The sequence below is a fragment of the Xiphias gladius genome, chromosome 17 (assembly GCF_016859285.1).
Source record: "Xiphias gladius isolate SHS-SW01 ecotype Sanya breed wild chromosome 17, ASM1685928v1, whole genome shotgun sequence".
Lineage (NCBI taxonomy): Eukaryota > Metazoa > Chordata > Actinopteri > Istiophoriformes > Xiphiidae > Xiphias > Xiphias gladius.
The window spans coordinates 9,054,133-9,072,204 of NC_053416.1; the positions used below are offsets into that span (position 1 = coordinate 9,054,133).

The following is an 18,072-nucleotide window of genomic DNA, read 5'->3' on the forward strand; positions in this document are numbered from 1 at the left end:
ACTCATCATCAGGGTCCTTGGCTGGGTGGATCCTCCGCTAAGCGGGGAGCTGAATGACCTCAGATTGCATGAAGGGGGTTGTCTGTGAAGATTCTCAGTCAACCAGGTCATGGCATCCTGTAAGTGCTATGCGAAGGCAACTGGACTTGCTTGAAGTTCTTGAAGACGTTTCGCCTCTCATCCGAAAGAGAGTTCGAACTCCCCACTAGTCAGTCCTGCGGAAGCCTTTCGGATGAGAGGCAAAAACTCTTCAAGAACTTCAAGCAGGTCCAGTTGCCTTCGTATAGAACTTACAGAACATGAAGGGGGTTCCTATTGCTGGAATGTAGAATTACATTTCAATCAGTTGGGACTTCAGGTCTGCTATGGGCCTGACCCACGCACGACTCTGGACAGATTACAGTCCTGGCGCTGGCAGTATCTCTGCTATATAAATGCAACTGAATTTGGTGAAACAGGAAAAAAGTGCAGGAGAGTAAAAAGTGAGAGCTAAGGAAGAAGGAAGAAGCGTCATGCAATATGTGACAGGCTGTTTGTGTTGAGTGTTTAAGGACTGTCTCCAAAGATTGATTCAGATGATTTTTTTGTTTTTTTTGTTTTTTTACTGCACATACTGAAGCTGTATCAACATTTACTAAAAATATTTTGAAAAGCGATGAGAGAGAAACTCCGTATGTGAAGGGGACTTGGGGGTGGGTGGTTTTTTTGTTTGCGTAGGCCTGCCTCTGGCCTGCACTGCATTGTGCCCTGAAAGCAGATTGAAAAGGTTCATAAAGATTATTGTTAGATATTTAGACTGAAGGCCGCTGAGACAACTCTTTCTAGTACTCTAGTAAAAAAGAAAGTCTAGAGACTGGTCGATAATTATGAAGAGACCCTGGATCAAGGTGTGGTTTCTAAAGTTAAGATTTAACCACAGCAGTTTTAAAGATAATTTTGAAGTTTGAAGTCCAACACCAAAAGTAAAGACTGGAAGCTGCTCAGAGAGAAGCTCTCAGTACAATTGGGAGCGGTGTGAGTTCGTCTGAGACGGTATGGTGCCAGTGATGCAGTGTCTGATTCAAATCCTGCCCGTTTTTGTACCTGGAGAATCCAAACTGTGCCAAACTTTTAAGAGTTGAAAACTGTAAGATTTTTGCAACTGTAATAAAACTCTAGGATTAATGTAGCCACTACTATATTAGTCTACATCATTAAAGGCTGCTAATATACACTGCATATATTATACAGTATATACCTTTGAATTACATATTTTAATGGTTTGTCTAGATCGTCGTGCCGTTTGGCAACTCTAGTGCCAATAGACTGCAACCCTATATTAGCAATATAAGCCTTGTAAAGTGGTAGAAGAGTGCAACACTTCATGATTATTTTATCATTTGTCAAAGCACAATGTTTAAATGTTAAAAACAAAATAATTAAATGATCCGCTAAATATTCATATTCAGTATTCATGTCCCAGTCTGTGTTCACCACAGACAGTTCCAGTGCAGGCTCTGGGGGTCCCCTGTTGGCCAGACATTGGCCAGGGTTGCAATTCCCCTCCTGACTATTTTTAAAAGAAAATTACAATAGCTAGTTTTGTATTTACATGATGATAAAAAAAAAAAAAAAACATTGAATAAAAAATGTTGTATTTCTTTTTTTTTTTCTTCAAAATAACTAGAAATAATCGTCCACACTTGGTCTGCATAGTGAGACGCAGTGCAGGCCTCGTGCCTTTTGGCCACTCTAGCGCTGACAGCGTGAAACACTACATTAGAAACATTAGTTTTAATCACGAAGGCAACAGTACATGTGTTATTTTGAGAATATTTTTCAAAGCAAGATGTGTAAATGTTGAAAACAGTTTAGTAAAATCATCAATTTTTGAAAGACATCAAGAAAACTGTTTTGTTCATATTCATGTCCCGGGCTGTGTGCATAGGCAGACATCGGCTAGGGTTGCAAGTCCCTTTTTGAAAAATTAAAAAAAAAAAAAAAAAATACACTGGCGGTTTTATACATATATTATGAAAGAAGAATGTATTTCTTTTTTTGTTTTTTCAAAATGACTAGAAATATTGGGCAGCACTCCGACAATCCACTGTTGGTAAAGTAGGAATGTATGTGTGTGTGTGTGTGTGCTTCGGTCATGTCAAGAGTACGCCTGGCATGAGGTGAAGCATTTACCTCATCATTCCACTTACTTCAATCTGCCTGAGGAAAGTTCAATGCAAAACATCTGACGGTTAGAGCGACACACACACGCACACACACACACACACACCATTGTGCACTACAGTGCAGACTGTCTCGTTTTCATGTCCTTGTATCTGAAGTCCTATCGCCGACACCACAGAGAAATTACCTTCTGATTTATGCTGAGTTCACAGCCTCACCGCAGAGTTTGTGTGACTTTGACATTCCTGCACAATCACTTTCTCAGTCTCTCTTTGGTTATCCCAAGTATTTACAGTTGACACAAGACACTGCTGCTGATAACTTACACAGAAATACACACTCACAAAGTGCTCTGACCTCTCAGGCCTCTCACTCTTCTCTGCATGACTTCCTAACCCAGCTGTTTCCTTTATCCCTTCATGTCTTTCAGTCTCTTTTTTTCCCCTCACTGCACACTGATGGATGTCCCCTCCGTATGTCACAGTACTGCAGTGTTTATGTAAGGCGCTGGTCTTGATTTGGTGTTGTTTCAACCCTCCTGAGAGGAGAAGCCTCTCCCCTCCATGCCGAGGGTCACCGTGAGTCATGGGAAGGGGCCTGCTAATAACGGGCGACATCGTACTGCATAACTCATCTGACGTCACAGTCCTCAGCTCTATTTTGTGATATAAAACGTGTGACTGTGAATATGTGCCTTTGTGCGTGCGTACACACACACACAGTATGTACAGTATATTTTCCTTTTGTCTGTGTGTATCTGTGCACAGGCAAGAGGAGAAAGCACTTTCGGGAATTCTAAGTGGTCCCATTCTATCATGATATAATTCTGCCTCGATTACTTGAGTAGGCCACTTAAGGAAATGCTCACTGTGTTCAGTTTAAATGGTCTGCCACATGTGGGATCACTAAGAACTGGATCATGCCCCCAATTTCTTTTTCTGTGTTTTCCCCTGTTTTCTCCAAAATTTAATCTTTGTCAGTCCCTGTCAGTGCTGACCCATCTGTTGTCCTGAGCAGTGTGTAGACCACAGTGTGCTTCCCCTGCAACACATGATGGTCTGCACCCTCAAGCACCACAACCGTGAGCTGCTCTTTTCTTTTGAATGGGCCATGGAGGACTTTCACCAGGAGAGCATAACGTGTGCAGAGGTGATTGCTAGGAGGCTGAGATGCCCTGTAGTGCTGAACGAGCATCCTGAAAACTACTGGAAAGGACAAGCTTCTCTCCTCCGCCACTGCTAGAAATTGAACCAGTTAACCCAGCTTTTTTTTCTGATTGTAGATAAACATGCGAGGGTTGCATGCCCTTTTTCTGAAGTCACACTTACAGCATCACCATGCCAGCTAATAGTTTGAAAACGTCTGTCACTTCATGCTTGCCTTGTCGCAAATATTTCCTCATAGAGACATCCTGCTTACAGACAAACAGACATATTTTGGTGACATCTTAAGTAGTTTTCTCACGTCATTTGCTTCATGCTGTCCTGCATTACACAGTCCCACACTGCCTCGTCACTCATAATGCCAACTGCTACTCAGGAAGCAGTGGTGAAGCAGCTCAGTCATCCTCCACCAGGAGAGAGGCCTGCACCAGCACCAGCACCAGCATCAGCATCAGCGCTGCCAGGTGTAAAGAAGCATTTTACAAAGACTCAAAGCAACAATCAAATCCAGACTGCAGCGTATATCAATCCCTTCCACAGATTTGTGCTACATCCACGAGTCCCCCAAGTTGACGGCAATGGCCTTCAACTGCAGGCCTGCATTTCTTATGCAGGCTACAGGACACACTATCCTAAGCATGTGACATAAGCAAATAGGCTGCAGAAATAGAAATTTTGTACAAGAGGCTGTGAGTAGTGACAGCGGCAGGATCTAAAGCAGAGAAGCAGTTGGATCACTTATGGCAGATCCAGGGTCAGTTCTCTGTAATACATAATGGATGTAGTCAACGTACGGTGATCAAAAATCGGGCGGGTTCCAAATCAGCTCCGAGCCTTCGTAACCAACTTTTAACTTATATGAAAAAAACCACATAAACTATGATGCTGAAATTAACATACATTTAGGAAGTATTCATCGTACATCATACAAAGGCCGAGATTCTTGTACACGTTCAATAATCATCGTACACGTGGCAACAATGGCCTGCATTTCGAAACCTCAATGGTGATGCAACCCTATGGCTGCTAAAGCCACATCCTTAAACTGATAAGAAGTTAAAACTGACATATCCTGATGTTATGCTCTACAAGCCGGACCCATCGTGCACCTGATTACATCCCACTGTGCAATGGAAGATGAATTATTTCCATGGTAACCGTCATTTTTTTTTTGAGGGTGTGTGTGCGCATCGGTGGGTTTGGAGCCTGCGGGCCTGCCATTGGATTTGGAGATGCAATTCTTTGGCACGGGTCAGCAGTGAAAGTCGATCCTACCCAGACCTTTACCCTGACATTCACCAGCACTCCAGTCAGTTAATCAAGTCAGACGAGTGCACGTCTGAGTGTGCATGTCTGTCTGTTTTTCTGTCTGTCTGGGCTACGCCTTTTCTGTCTCCCTCTCTTTCTCCTTCTCTGGCTTTACCTCCCTTTTCCTCTCTATCGCTTGCTTTCTCTCCATCCGTCACCCAGAGGGGTAAATTAACGGTCTGGAGGGGGTGAGCAGTCCTCCAGTTCACACACGCCCATATATAGGCAGCAGACATTAGGTAAACCCTAGGTAGACGTTAGGTAAACTCAAAACAGGCACTACTCAGTTGGCTACTTTATTTGTAACACTGATCCACTTCTCTGAGCTGGCAAAGACAAGGGCACATGGCTTTGCAGGTTGTGTGGATGGATGTGGGAAGTGGACGGCAGGTGGATGAGAGAGACTGTGTGTGTGTTTGTAGTGATGACTGTCAAAGTGTATACGAATCACACTGTTTGGACACCTAACCACTCTGATGGCTGTGCTCACTTGTAGAATAACACCTTCACTTTGTAGAAAAAAATGTTGGCAGTAGAACCTGCATTTCTGTGCCCATTTTCTGCTGAGGTATTTTTTTTCTTATTCCTCTGGACCACCGGGCGAATGCAGACAACATGATGTCATGTCTACATGTTTCCACTGTAACTACAGTACAAAAGAGTTCGATAGCAAAGATAATGATAAGAATACTACTAATAATAATAATAATAATAATAATGATGATCCATTTAAACTTTCTTTCCAGACTTTGTACCAAAATTAAACCATAAGAGGCAGAAATCTTTTGTAGAGGAAGCAGGAATCAATAATTCCAGTTAAAGATCTATGTGCTTTTCTTAACTGGAAACATTTTTGCTGTCTTAGTCTTGCTGTGCCATTACTGCTGATGTAAACTACGTGTGAAACCCACAAATAAATGTAGATTAAAAGTTCGGAATCAAGAAAAGAGAAAGGGTTTCATTGAAAGCTGAAACATTTTTTTGGTTCGTCATGGTTTCCGAAATTGTGCTGTTATGGCTTTGTCATGGCTTGGTCATTACTCTGTTTCTTGTGACATGTTTGCCTTCGATGATATGAATGGCTCTTTAGAAAAGTCAACTACTGTTTCCAAACATGTTGAACACATGTAGATTGATGCCCCATCCATTACAGGACCCATAAGCTCACATTTACAGTTTTACAGTCTCCATCTCACCAGACTTGCATGACCTTAGATGTTGGGCAGAGACCCACATAAACATTGGGGCAGCATGCAAACTACACACGCACGCACACACGCACACACACACACACACACACACACACACACACACACACACACACACACACAAAACTCCTCTTATTGAACAAGTTGAGTTAATGTTTCTCTTTGTGTTTACATGTGCAGGTGTGACTGTAATTATGTCACTCTGAAGGATATAACTGTAGTGGAAACTTGTGCTCAGAATGAATAAACAGGTCCGATTTTCTCATTGTACAAACTAACTCTGCATCACAGATTCCTCTGACTACTTCCACTGTTGGAGGCTCTTTGAAACTTGTGTTACTTTGATTTTACAGTCAGTTGCAGGTATCAGACTGAAGGAGTGATGCAGGAAAGCAAGGAAATCAGTTAATCTTTCAAAATTTTTTTAATTGAACTGTTACAAAAGTTGACCACCAGACTGATGAAACAGGAGAAAGAAAATGTGGTCTAGGTAAGCACTACATTCTGAATGCAGGGGATTTCAGCTAATCATCTAAGTTTGATGTTAAACAGAATATCTGCAACAGTGACATATGGCCAATCCAAGCCTATTAGCATGAATCATACATTGTAGTCAATCATTATTTTAAATTGGGAATTACGTCTTTCTAACGTCTGACAAATTACCCCGTTGTCTGCATCTTTTGTATTATCTTTATTCTAAGTCTGGACTACACACCTGTATTAATGACCGCAAGACAAAAAAATGCATATGTCTCCTTGGATATAGTTTTCATTTTACCCTTCATTCCTCGATCTTATTACCCCAGTATTATTTCACTGCATAACTATGTAGTTTGATCAAATCTGAACACAAAGCATACCAGATCTGAAAACGAAGCAATAAAACTACACTTTAAGACCAATTATGGGTGCTCAGGTAGCCCTGCCTCTCCCCTTCTTTCTCTCTAAAACACACATACAAATGTACATACACAGCTGGGCAGTGCAAGCACACACTCGTGCAGGAATACAAATATACAATACACTTGTTTAATAATTGAGCCATTTTGTAAAGAATTTAGAGCCAAAAGTTTCCATATGATCACATCTCAGAAACATCTGCCACATTCCCGACTGGTGTAACTCACATAAGCCTCTGCTGCAGGTTCAGTCAGTCATTTGTGATAATCTATTTATCATTTCACGCTAGGATCCCACGGCTGAGGTACCAGTCATTGCACGAGGCTGAAAACTGCATGGAAAGTGTGTTGGACAGTGAGATCGCTTTTACTGGGCACTTCTAGCCCTGTTTGGCTTTCCCAGGTGACCGAGAACCTTGGGTGATAGGGCTACTGGGGAACAGCATTTTATATAAGTGATACTCAAGTCCTCCTCCCAGAGGTAAGTAAAATGGTTCAATGTCCACTCATCAACTGTGAAGCTACATTTTTCGGCCAAATGATGAGCACAGTGCACTCTGTAATAGGATTCAGGTGTTTCTACCTTCATCAGTCTCCAAGTGTAGGTGTCAATAGCTCATTTACTTCTTCTGTTTCCCAGCCCATTACCACCAAAATCAGACATTAGCCGTCAGGAACTGGGAAAGGACCAGCCAGCCCAAACATGGAGAAAAACCCCAGTAATACCATTGGTTGAAATAAAAACACTGACTGTTTCCAGGTATGCTGCCTGGTGTGTCTCTTTGGCAGCTGGGACTCAAGGTGGTGAGCAAAAACCGCTAAGCTTTGTGGATAAAAGTCCTCTTGTCCATCTCTTAACATGATGTGACCTTTTCTTAGTAAGAGACAACCACCAAATGGCTGATCTAACCCTAACTTTTACATCTTTGCTTTTCCTTTTTTCCTTTTCTGTTCTTCGTCTGCTCTTTATTTTTTCCTTCCTCCGCTCTCCTGTCTTTCCCGTTACTTTGTTGTAACACTTAAGTGTTTTCTCTCCTCTCAAACATCTGTCTCACTCATGCAGAAGATACTATGATCTGGCTTCAAGGTCACAGGAGTTCACTTATTGTAGGTATTCTTTTATATTTATATTCTTTTATTTAACCTGTCTAGGTCTGAAGCACATGAAGAGAAAATGAAGGATTGCATTTTTTTTTTTCTTTTTTAAGAAATAAGCTCTAATGTGCCAATGCCAAACTACCTCAACCCCAACCACACACACAAACATTTTTAACACAATAGGCTACAAGTATTGTTTATGTCTCCATCCATCATCCATATTTATAGGTTACACGTCAGCTTCACAGTATTTATGTTATCGTTATGGTTTCATTTTAGTCACGCATACATCTTTTTAAGCTACATTGACATACAGTAGGTCTTACTCACTATAGCAAGTGTTTTCCTTCGGTTTAAACATGACACTGTTTGAAAATCCATAAGGAACTTCTGGCACAATTCCCTTTTACTTTTTGAGGCGTGTGGAGAAAGAAAAAAGCAGGGACCCCCAATTTTTATTACAATTCACAGACTCCCTTGTCTCTCATGCATGCCCCCCACCATCTCCCCCATCTCTATCTCAGCCCCAACCCACCCTTCATACTCCCTCTTTTTGGCAGTAGAGAACCAAATAAATGCAGCCAAACAGTCACTGAGGGGTTGGAACAACCTATTTGGTTTAATGAGGTGATCCATTGTACTTTCTCTCCCTCTCCCCCTCTTTCCTTGTCTATCTTTCTCTGTGTGTCTCTTAGCCAATTACAGAGTGTCCTGTCTTGCATCCTGTCCCCTTTTTTTCTGCTCTCACTCGTTTTCCCTCCTTCTTTCTAAAGGCCTTGTTGAGCCCTGATAGGCTTGCTGGGGATAAAACCTGGAGCTTGGGAGAGGAGAGGGACATTTGGGAGCGAGATGGCGAGAGGGACAGTGGCCACGTACCTACATGGAGTCCTTCTCCTGGCTCTGTGGAAACCATCACTGCAAGGAGGTGGGTCCCCTTTCCTGCATGTGTGCGGTGCACAGCAGTGCGGCACCTGTGGATCAGGTGCCAAATAAAGTTTATGTAGCAGTTTTAGCAGAAGAGGGATGCCTGGACTCAGCTCCTGTTTGCTTTACTGGTAGTACAGTACATTTTCTATTTCTATCTGTGATTTTGGGAGCTGCAGCAACTATGCTAATGATGATAATGATCATGATAATGAAGTTGTCTAAGATTCTCTAAGAAATTGGCTGCTGCATATTACTGATGAGAAAAAAAAAATCCCTCCCTGCAGATTTTTTCCTGGAATGCAAAATTTAGCAAAAATCTGCCAAAGAGTTGAATTTATTTTAGTGCAATTTCACTGAAAACAAGTGAGAATATTTTTGCAGTATTATAAGTACTTATCACAGACATCATCATTACCAGTTCTGCAGTTTTCATTTTGGCTTCAAGTCTCTGAAGAAGTTTTGAGGTTAAGATTAAGAATGTGTGTATGGTTTTGTAAACTCTGAACCAAAGGTCAAACTCATCTGCAGTCTTGCTGTCACATTAGGAACCTCAGTTTTTTTCTTGGTTAGAAACAAAACACGCCTTTGTCGACATTTTTGTTCAATGATTTCTACAATCTTGTAGCTGTAACTTTACACACAATTTTACAGATAGCTACGTAGTATTCAATTTCCAGATTCTAGTTTGGATGAACTGTGAAAGTGCTTTAGTATGTAAACCTGTTAAATTGGGACGACAATCCTTACACAAACCACAGTATAACAACATTGCTTGTTATCTGTGACTTTAAAAAACCCAGGTGTATTTTTCATCTTAGCTCTTCCTCCTGTTGAGGCATAAGGTCTGGACAACAGGGTTATAGTTAAAGATTTTAATAAGGCGCTGCATCTTATTAAAAGCTTTAACCATAAGCATGTGCTCCAGACCTCATTCCCCCAGATCCTGTCTCATTGTCTCGTCTGTTTAAATTAAGACTTGGTTGATGTGATGTGATCCCCTCATGCTCTTCCTCATCTTGATAGAGGAGAGGTGTTCCATGCTGTTGTGTAATTTTAATTCATTCAAGGCCAGGCCGAACCACTCAACACTCAGTACAGAGTAAAGAGACTTGTGAGTTTTGGTTTTACTGAAGCGGACTGGATGAGTATTTGTACTTAAGTTTCTATAGTTTCGAACAGTCGGCTTGAATCATAAGTAAACTGACAACTTATCATCACAGAATATTCATGGTAACGGGCAATGGTCAGATGTTGGAAACAACAAACTACCTGATGAAGATAGTTAAGTTTTAGATGCAAAGTGCCTTAATTAGACGAGACGACTGGAGCGAGAGCGGGATGATATGAACAAAGGTTTCCGGCTGGACTGTATCAAGGAACATTGTGATTACATGGTCAGCCGCCAGGATATATAGTGTGACTTATTCGAAGACTTCATAATATATTCACATGCTCATTTTAAATTTATTTTAAAGTCAACATTAAAAACAGTGCCAGTGCACCTTCAACATGCTAGTAGCTCTGTGAGGCTGTATTGCTCATTGAAAAGAAAACCAAACTGTTAGATAGGTAAACCAAAGTACTTACATTTAGTATTGCCCTGATGGTGGCGCTAGATGAATCACTAAACTTCACCAAAACCATGAATGTTGGCACCGAACTGCAAGGTAATTGATCCAACAATTGTTGAGACATTTCAGTCTCACCCCCCTGCCAATCATGAGTGTCTGTACTAAAATTTGTGCCAATCCATGTAGTATATGTTGAGATATTTCGCCACGTAGGTGAAAATTTTGACCTGGCGCTAGAAGAATGTTCAGGGGATCACCAATGCTGATTCTCTGGCGATAATTGTTGTCTGTAAGAAATTGCATGCCAACCCTTCAAATAGGGTGGAGATATGTCTACACCTAAGTGATGGGTTGACCGACAGACACTGACATTGTCATCCCTTGAGGCACACTGCCAGAGTGGCTAAAAACATTAATAGTTACAGTATGATATCGTGAGCAGAGTAATAAAATAAGACAATAATGAAATATTGATATCACCGCAGAAAAACCTTTTTTATCTGACGAGTGAACCCTGGACAATCTTTACATGTCAAATGAAAAAAAAATCACCTTTTTTTGAATACACTGCCAAGCCCAACCGCTGTTTTATTTAATACATCCCTGGTGTTTATGAGTGTATAGTTTTACCTGTCCAATGTTTCATTTCAATAAAGATCCCTCCCAAAACAACAAAAGCTTTTGGGGGAGGAGGTTTCTGTCCAGCAGAATCCAGCGAGCAGAGCTGAATCCCTGAACAGTTGAATTATTTACTGTGTGCTGAATTAATGTGCTTTACATGGCATTGCTGTGAGATCAGTAACTCGCATTCTTTAGGAATCCCTAAAGACCTCTTCTTTTCACATCTGGACTATGGGATCTTAACAAACCTTTCCTTTTATAGTTGTTCGCTCCCTGTGTTTCTATTTTTAGCTATTGTGATTTGTGAAACAGAGCATAGGTGCTGAAAAGTGTGAGAATTACGACCAAAGAAGCATGCCTTTTGGATGAAGCGGTGTTTGTTATCAACTACAGAGAAACTCAAGGGAGCACAGGGCTGAAAATCGTTATCTGCCTGTGTGGCAACTGATCTTATTTGTTAAATGTAATCCTTGTTAGACAAATTAAAGGGGTTTTATCAAGTGTTTGGAAAGAGGAGAAAATTACGCTTAATTTGCCCTGACAGATGACTCAGAAATTCCACAAATTCTGTCATCTGTTAGGAGTCCAACACAATGAAATGGACTGTTTACAGCTGACGTAAAGGTCTTTTTCTGCTCTTATAAAAAGAACAGTGTAAATTAATTTTATGACTACTAATAATAAGAAGAAGAAGAAGAAAAAGAAGAAAATATGATAATAAGAAAACTTTTTACTGTAACACAGCTGCAGGGAAAAATAGTTTCAACTTGAAACAATTAAAAAAATCACATTCACATTTGGTTTTGAACATCATGTGAACTGCTTATGTGTATCAGGTGTATACATACCTACTGGTGCTGGTGGAGTAGCTGGAGCTGGCATAGGAGCTGGTGCAGGAGCCGGTGCAGGGCCTGGAACCGGATTTGGACCAGGTGGGGCTGGAACAGTATTTGGACCCGGAGGAGCCGGTACTGGATTTCAGCCTGGTGGAGGAGCTGGACCAGGAGGAGCTGGTGCTGGTCTAGGGGGTTTTGGACCAGGAGCTGGTGGAGGTCATTTTTCTTTTCTGTTCAATTTTATAGCACTGATTATGACTTCAGTTTGAAGTTATACATTAAATATGAGGAGTGACATGTTTAACTGTTTGAGAGGACACTGAATCATGTCACTACTAGTAATATACAGGTATCAGCTTTCAGATGCAGCTGTGGTCATGAAAAATTATACTTGAACATATAAGATTGCATCATCACTTTTACAAAAACCATACTTCAAAATTTTCCGTATGTTTTGTTTAAATGACATCAAGTAACTAGAGGAGTTCCAGGTTAGAAAGTAAGGCAAAACACAAGTTATTTTTTATGTCTCAGATAATAAATACCTCATGTTAATTTCAACCACAGGAAACAAATCTGGCTAAAAATGTGTCTATAATGTGTTGCTGCTTTCACTTTCTGTACCAATTTCTGGTTTGTCTTCATGTGTATTGTGTTTGTGCATCTTTTCAACTCACACTGTCCCTATGACGGTATTCCTCTGGGGTCTATGGTGCTCAAGGAACAGGAGGGGTCGGACCGGGAGGGGTCAGACCGGGAGGGGTCGGACCAGGAGGAGTCGGGCCTGGAGGAGTCGGGCCTGGAGGAGTCGGGCCTGGAGGAGTCGGGCCTGGAGGAGTCGGGCCTGGAGGAGTCGGGCCTGGAGGAGTCGGACCAGGAGGTTTCAGACCCAGCACCTTTGGTCCAGGCAGTGGTGGACTGGGAGTCGTACCTGGAGGTGTTGGGGCTGGTAAGACAAGTATTGCTGGCTGACGTCTTGATTATCTATTTATTCCACCATCTCTAGAACAAAATTTGCCATTATGCTATTGTTAATTCAATTGTCATGAATGCTTTCTTCTTGCAGGTGGAAAACCTCCGAAAACAGGTAAGATTTTCAGGCCCAAGTGTTATTAGAGCACTTGCATTGTCCTGCTCCACCCTGAAGGCTTCTCAGACAGTAAAGTTCAAATGTCATGAACTTTATGCATCGAAAATGTTCATTTGTTTATATGAGGTATGTAGGAACAAACCTAGAGAACGTCATGGTGGCTCTAACCTCTTAAAACAGTGCAAAAGTATAGAGTATCTGATTTTTCTTGGTATCTTATTTGTCTCTTGGAGGTGACTATGTTGGTCTTGCAGGAATAACTGGAGGGCTTGGAGCAGGACAGGGAGCTGGAGGTGTAGGAGGAGGAGTGGGACTGGGTGGAGTTGGGTCAGCTGGTTTTGGACCAGGTGGTGTCGGGTCTGGAGGCTACGGAACTGGGCCTGGAGGAGTTCGTCCAGGTGGCCAAGGCATAGGCATGTTTTTTTTTGTTTTTTTGGCTCAAACATATTTAATGATAAATATTAGATCTTCCATTTCTTGGAAGGATTAAATAATTAAGTATAAATAATAAGTAATAATAAGTTTTAGTCTTTCTTGTGTCCAGGAGCTGGCTGAAAACCTGGAAGGTCGGGGAAGATAGTCAAATAAAATAGAAAATAAAACATCACCCTCATTAAACACCTAAAGGGTCCGCCCCAATGCCCACACTTGCAGTATTAGCAAGTAATCAAGTGCCCACTTGTGTGACGTTTTTCCGTTAATTGCCACAGTGCCCAAAATTTTTTAGGTATTTGATAAAAGGATATATCTAATATTTATATTGACAGTGTCAGCCAATGGAATTATAATCTTATCCATGTCATTAAGAAGAACAGAGTGGAACGTGTGGAAGTTGTGGTATAACTTTGTTGTGTTTGGACACGAATGAATATACATGTTGAATCCAACATGTCATAAACTTAAACTTCTTCAAGCACACACGGATCAGCAGTCAGCCCCTGTACTGTAAATATTGTTCCTCTGGTCAATTCAGTGCAGCAGGATAAGGATCGCATACATGCACGGTTATTTCATTTCCTCATTACCTCAAAGTTATAAGCTATTGTTGAGGGGCCACCCACCCTCACACGCACACATATGCACACATACAGTGATAACCACTAATGCATTAGGCATGGCAGGTCCCTGATAATGGACGGAAGTCATCACGTCAGTCAGAAAGACCGCTTTGCTTTGGAATTTCAGGCCTCTCCATTTTTCATCCTCCAAACATGCGAGTTGCCTGCGCAGGATGAGGAATGTTGGCGATAATATCCAAACGTTTCTTAGAGGTTAAGCCTTGGCTTTGTGGAACCTTTTGAATTCTCCCCATTATGGCGGTGCTTAGAAAATGGGTCAGTGTAAGCACAGGGGTCAGCAGTCACACTTTCCAGTTTACCAAAAGTCTGGCCAACTCAGTACACACATTTGAGCTACATAATAATGCCTTGTCCTGCTCCACCCTGAAAAATAAGACACAAACATCGTGGTTCACCTGAGCAAGCAATGGGAGGAATGCAATTATAAACAGCGTGCTGTAATAAAAAAAAAAAAAAACACAACCAATTCAAGACAAAACTGTGCAAACTAATACATGAATAAAGTGACCTAAAGCTGCTTATAATTAGATTACATTTGAGAAAGAAAATAGATGCATTGTAGTTGTGCATAAATTGAGAAGCTAAAAGTGACTGACCTAGTTTAAAATCTTATATTTCAATATAAAATATCACGTGTACCAGCTCTTTTAACAGGGAGTGAGATCACTTCTCCAGTGTTTTTTCTCAGTCATCACCTCACAGAGGCTTCAGTTCCCTCTTTGTAGCCTTGTAATTGTTACTGACCCATCTACAGCCAAAACATACAGGAGATTTAAGGGGTTTTAAAGTCAACCGTGAACACTTCAAACAAATTTTCAAAACCTTTCCAGAGAGCAAGTTAATCCTTGTGAGGTTTCTCTTGGGCAGCCATCATACAAGTGTAACATTACAAAAGGGGTGGAATCGCACAGAGACACACTGAATTCATTAATGTATGATGTAGTTCATTGTAGTCACTATAAGCACTAAGTACTTTTTCTCTTTTATCTGCTCACTAGGATATGGAGGCCTTGGGGCAGGAGGCCTGGGTGGGGGAACAGGCTATGTACCTGGAGGTCAGTGATTTTCAGCTGTCTACATCTTTTTCTTTACATGACACCCAATCATAGTTTTAAAAGTATAGATCTGTTTTTTTTTTCTTACAAATAAAATGTGCACGAACAAATAAATGCGTTAATAACAGAGGTTGAACTACCAAGTGTTAACACAGTGTTTCACTTTCTGTTTCATGAATAAGCAGGGTTTGCTCATGCCCTGTCTAACCTCTATATACTTCCCAGTGTACCTGCTGGGACATAATTACTCGCCTAAGCAATGTGAATGGCACAAATCATCGCAAATCAGTAGAAATGCTCCTGTCAAACACCCAACAATATTGTTGAGATATCATTCTTTTTTCCTTAAGATACCACTCACCTTAAACTTTATGTATCACTTCCCTTGAAGGATATATATTTAATAAGCAAAGCTCTGTCATGTCCCAGGTGGCTATGGGGGTTACGGAGGTGGTTATGGACCAGGTGGTGTTGGTCAATACCCAGGAACTGGTGGAACTGGTCCCAAACCTCCTAAAACAAGTAACTACAAACTATTGTTTATTATTAGCATTACATAGTTTCAATTAAGAAAATATTAATGAATTTTTTATTTGCTGACCTTAGGTGGGGCTGGAACAGCTTTTGGGGGAACAGGTTATGGGCCTGGTGGTGCCGGAGTTGGGCCTGGTGGTGCCGGATTTGGTGCCGGAGCTGGGCCTGGTGGTGCCGGATTTGGACCTGGTGGTGCCGGGTTTGGACCTGGGGGTGCAGGGTTTGGGCCTGGGGGTGCAGGAGTTGGGCCTGGTGGAGCAGGAGTTGGGCCTGGGGGAGCAGGAGTTGGGCCTGGGGGAGCAGGAGTTGGGCCTGGGGGTGCAGGAGTTGGGCCTGGTGGTGCAGGGTTTGGACCTGGTGGTGCAGGGTTTGGACCTGGTGGTGCAGGGTTTGGACCTGGTGGTGCAGGAGTTGGGCCTGGTGGAGCAGGAGTTGGACCTGGTGGAGGTAGATATTATGATTTACACTATACTGTACTCTATACAACATATAAATATATGTATTCTACAATACAGAACAAGTTTCATATAAAAAGCACTAAAGATTAAATGCAATTTAGTGAGCACATACATCCACGTTGTTTATTAAAATATTAAAACAATGAGATGTATTGCATTTCTAGGGAAAATCTTACTTCAAGTATTAAACATTCTTAAGTGTCCTATAGTGTTTTTTTACCATTAACTTTTCAAGTTACATTAAATTTCAAAAAGACAACTCTAAGAATTTCCAGATGAATAAAATATGTTGTTGTGCTATTTCAGCTCTTTCTAAAAGTTACATTTTTTTTACTATATTGATACTTCATTCCTGTTTCAGTTCCAATGCTTCCACAGACTGGTACTACTGGGGGTGGACCTGGAGGGAAGACTGGTGGTAAAGCATCAAAACAAGTTCCAGGTAAACTCCAAGAGAAGACAGCCCCATTTGTTTAGTTCAGTTCTTAATTTATGATCATCCAGAAACACAGAATTTTTAGGGGCAATGTTCGTAATTTGCATATGCTGATACGCAGGAATTGGGGTGCCTGGGCTCTATCAAGGTGGCTTTGTACCAGGCCAAGGTATGTTGTAACAAGATAAACATTAAAAAACACATATAAAACAAAGATAATACACTGTAAAGAATTCAGTGTGTTTACTGAAAAAGTAGTAACAGTTGTTTTTTTTTTTCTGTCTTGTCATTTCCCATGGCTAGGTTTTGGAGGCCGTGGTATTCTCCCTGGAGTGGCCACCGGATCTGGACTTGGGCCTCAGACTGGTGTGTTAATGCTTTCTATGTCAGTAATGTTGGATCATCACATCTTGGTGTGGCGCAAATGCCTACAAATAAAAACTATCGCCTTATTCCTTGCAGGGGCCGGAGTACTCGGCCAGGGGGGTACTGGACCAGGAGGAGCAGGCAGTAAGTGTCGTAAAGTCCTGAACTGCGAAATTGTATTATATTACAGATTTTTAAGTAATTACTTTGATCTTTAATATTAAAAAAAAAATTAACAATAAAATTTTTTATACAAGGCTACAATTCAGTATTTCTCAGGATGAGCATCTCTGAACTGTATTTCTCACCTTAGATGGTCGTGGACAGCAATTGCCAGGGGTTTTTCGTGGTTACCCTCTCATATCACCAAAATCAGGTACACAGGAACCAGCAACACAGTAAACTCTGCAGATGTCTGTAGAGTTACAAGAAGTCCATGATAAATGTAAAGGAAGAAATTTATTCATTAATAACCAAATTAGTTACTCTCTTAATTACAGGGGCAGGTAAATCGAAGAATCCAGCCAAAGCTGCAGCTAAATACGGTAAAGACATGTTCAACAGATGACGGTGACATAATAATTTGATGTGCTGCAAAATAACTGGCATGAGGCATTAGCATCATCTAATTATTAAATACTTTATTCTGACATTTTCGTGAGCTCAACTGTTTGTTTTCTCAACTAGGTGGCGCTGGAGCTGGAGGAGGTGCACTTGGTCAAGGTGGAGCTTTAGGGGTTGGGGCCGGAAGACTCCCTGGAGGAGGGTTAGGAGTCACATCTGGATTAGGAGGTGGAGTTGGAACAGGAGGTGGACCTGGGGCTGTACCTGGATTTGGAGGCGTAGGTGGAGCAGGAGCTGGACCTGGAGCTGGACCTGGAGCTGTACCTGGATTTGCAGGAGGAGTTGGAACAGGAGGTGGACCTGGGGTTAGTCCTGGATTTGGAGGTGGAGCTGGCGTAGCCAGTGGCATACCTGGTTTAGGTAAATCTGGAGTAGCACACCTTTTTCATGTCTTTTAAGGGAAACCAGAGTGCAGGATGCATCTATCAAAGAATTTTTCTAATGTAATTTACCATTCCTGGAATATATGCAAGAAATACGTTAACAGTGAATATTCTTTTATATATTAAATATTAATATGTAATATTAACCTTAAAACATTGTTTTGTGCCACAGGTTACGGTCCTGGCTCAGCCAAAGCCCGCAAATATGGTGAGACATACTTGTACAATTTTGTAAACTACCAAAATAACA

General features: G+C 41.4%; 1 long non-coding RNA gene across 2 annotated transcripts in view; it reads right to left on the reverse strand.

Annotated features, from left to right (window-relative positions):
• Positions 1-15,539, reverse strand: part of LOC120802450 — a 29,465-nt gene extending 13,926 nt beyond the window's left edge. Inside the window, exons 1-4 of one of the 2 annotated variants that reach the window (XR_005709229.1) lie at positions 15,383-15,539; positions 12,475-12,728; positions 11,810-12,004; positions 8,719-8,813 (exon numbers count right to left, since the gene is read on the reverse strand). This is a non-coding gene — a long non-coding RNA (uncharacterized LOC120802450). Of the gene's footprint in view, positions 1-8,718; positions 8,814-11,809; positions 12,028-12,474; positions 12,729-15,382 lie in introns of both variants that reach the window. The other variant, XR_005709228.1, reaches the window with a different exon arrangement.
• Between the last annotated feature and the right edge of the window lie 2,533 nt (positions 15,540-18,072).